General features: G+C 44.5%; 1 protein-coding gene across 1 annotated transcript in view; it reads left to right on the forward strand.

The window, feature by feature from the left end:
- The first annotated feature begins 1,212 nt into the window (after window positions 1-1,212).
- RFC1 (replication factor C (activator 1) 1, 145kDa) overlaps window positions 1,213-3,025 on the forward strand; it is an 82,799-nt gene continuing 80,986 nt past the window's right edge. Inside the window, exon 1 of the mRNA XM_012644470.1 lies at window positions 1,213-1,306. The gene's annotated coding sequence lies outside the window, so the exon portion shown is untranslated. The remainder of the gene's footprint in view (window positions 1,307-3,025) is intronic.

The following is a 3,025-nucleotide window of genomic DNA, read 5'->3' on the forward strand; positions in this document are numbered from 1 at the left end:
GGGCCAAAGCCCTATTGCTCTTCCCATTAAACTCTTTATGGTGCCCTGTTTTGTCTTAAAATTGTATGCAAATATTGTATCCTATTTCACAATTCAGTTGTTTATCTCTTAATATAAAACTTGTTTACTCCAAAGCTTTTGGTATCATTGCTTTTCAATGGAGAGGCACCTTTTTATGCCTTGGCTTCATAAGCACCACTGCTCTTTCAGGGATTTAGAGCAGTGCAGGTTTGGGAACTTAGAGGCCTGGATTCCTAGCCTTGTAGCAAAGCTGGACTCCTTAATTTGTTGGGGCCTCCTATTTTTCATTTCTAAAATGGGGTGGGCCAGCCGCGGTGGCTCACTCCTGCAATCCCAGCACTTTGGGAGGCCCAGGCAGGATTGCTTGTGGCCAGGAGTTCAAGACCAGCCTGGGGAACAAAAAAAAAAAGCCAAGCCTGGTTGCGTTTGCCTGTACTCCTAGCTACTTGGAAGACCGAAGCCAGAGGCTTGCTTGAGCCCAGGGGTTGGAGACCCAGTGAGCTATGATGGTGTCACTGCACTCCGGCCAGTAAGACCCTGCCTCAAAAAAAAAATAAAAAAAATAAAAAAAATAAAAAGATTGTCCTTTAGCCTGGTGGTTTTCAAACTGTAGGGTCTCCTTTATTAGTAGGCAAAAAAACCAATTCTGTGGTCAAACATTAAAAAAAAATCAGGGTAAATACTGCTTGGTGAAGCTTTTATTTCAGAATAGATATTTATATGAAATATGTAAGACGTACATCTAAAATGTTTATCTTACGGCGAGGTGGTAGTAAGAACTTTTTTTTTGTTTAAAAGCCAGTCAAATTTAGCAGCGGGGGGTTGAACACCAACTTTAGTGACACTAATGTTAATAAGTTCTGATAAGCCACTACCATCGGACCAGCCATAGCAAGAACTTTTGAAAGCTACCGGAACCGGGAGGAACATGAAAGGTTTCCCTGGTAGGTGCCCCGCCTTCCAGGGAAACCAATCTCGGATTCCCGTCTTGAGCGTCCCAACCAACACCAGCCACACAAACCCGCGCTCCAACCGCGTGCCGTGTCTCCTCGCGATGGCAGCGGCCCGCCGGGCTCCGGGGCGGCACCTGGGCAGACATCGTACCTCCCATCTTGGGGCGGGGCTGAAAGAAGCGCGCCTCCTGACGTCATCACCGCGCGCCGCCGCCTTCGCCTTCTTCCTCTTCGCGGGAGAAGTTGTTGGCGCGAATGGATTCCGAACTCCGATAACGGATTCGCCAGCCGGCCGGCTTGCCCACCGGCGCCTGAATCCCGGTGCTGCGATGGTGAGCCCCTCGGGGTGGCCGTGCGGCTCTGATCTTGGGAGACTTTGCAGGCCGGGGGTGGCCGGGGCACTCCTGGTATGCGGGGTGGGGGAGGACGGCGGCGTTTGGCTCCGGAGGGGAGCGAAGGCAGAGTAGGGGCCACATACCGGCAACTGGGCGCACAACTTTCCCCGGACGGCGGGCTCCAGCTCTCGGCCGCCGCCAGCGTGCACGGATTTTGTTGCTACGCGGCACTTTCACGACTTTTTCCGCCCCACTGCTGGGGGAAGGGAGGAAGAGAGGGAGTAATGATGGTGATTTTGGGGCGCAGCGGCAAAGTTATTTTCCTGTTTAGTGTTGCCCCGACCCTGGGTTTGAGTCCTGCCTAATTTAAGCTTTAAGTCATGAGGGAGAAGGATGTAACAAACTTTTCTTTCTTATGAATAAGTTGTTTAGGACCTTCAACTTTTGGCATTAACAGCCTCGCTCATTTCCGCTTGTCGTTAACGCTCACCTGGGCTGATTTGAGACCAGGGGTATGGGGAGTATGTTTTATTTTGTTCAGAAGAGTTCATAGGAATCAAAGATTACAGGGTTTACCAGGAAAAATAAATACAGGGAATAGAAACAGATGTAATACATTTGATAGCTGTCACCTATCACCTGATGTGAAGAAATATTTTTAAGTACCCCAGAACCTCAGTGCATCATTCTGTATAAAGCATTCATACAAATTGAGAGTGATATAATTATGCAGCCAGCAAAACAGACATTCATGTTGGTATGGCAATGGACATGGTTATGTGTTTGAAATATTTCTAGTTTAAAGGACAATTTAAGATGTTCTGTTAAGCCAGAAGATACTTAACAGTCAGATATAATTTTTTCAATCATTCTTCAGCTTGTCAGAAGGACAACATTCTCGGGGGGGGGGGAGTAAAAGTTATATGCTAAATTGGGAAACCTTGCAGCCCTTTGTGTTTCTTCTCAAAAAAGGATAAAATAATAATGGTAGCAGCCACCCTAGACCAAGCATCTTCTTCAAGTCAGTGTGTGAACTGTTTGTTTTACATACCTTTTTTTCCTTTCAACCCACTGCGATCTAGTTTTACAGGTGGTAAAGGCACCTTTTAGAGTTTAAACAGTTGTGATACAACTAGTAGAGGGTTGAACTGGAATTAGAGCATAAATGTTTCTGACCGCTACATTATACAGCTTCCCTAAAATGATTATCATTACATTTTGGAGTTCAGGCACCATGGTATTGTGGAAAGTTGAGATTTGGAGTTTTGAAGATGAAGAATGGGGGGATGTTTTAGTTTAATAGTTTATAGTTATGTTATTGTATTAGTATAGTTTAATAGTTATGTGGTCTTGAGCAAGTAAATAGCTTTACTTTAATCTCCTTCCTTACGTATAAATGGAGGGAAAATAATAACTACCTTAAATGATTGTTCAGAGGATTAAACAAGATAATATATGTAAAGCTTCCATTCTGGTGCCTGACAGATAGTAGGCATTATACAACTACACAACTACCAATGATCTAGTTTCTTAGAAAGGACTTTTTGGAAAGTTACGTAGATTTTAAGGGGCATTGTAGATGACTCTGATATTGTGAGTTATGGTAAACAACAGCTTGTATGGTCAACTCATGATCATTCAGGTACTTTCGAAATTTTCATTCTTTAGTACTGCTATTCATGGTTCAGTAGAGGCCTTGTCTCTAAGAAATATATA

This window comes from Propithecus coquereli, unplaced genomic scaffold (assembly GCF_000956105.1).
Source record: "Propithecus coquereli isolate 6110/MARCELLA unplaced genomic scaffold, Pcoq_1.0 Scaffold213, whole genome shotgun sequence".
Classification (NCBI taxonomy): domain Eukaryota; kingdom Metazoa; phylum Chordata; class Mammalia; order Primates; family Indriidae; genus Propithecus; species Propithecus coquereli.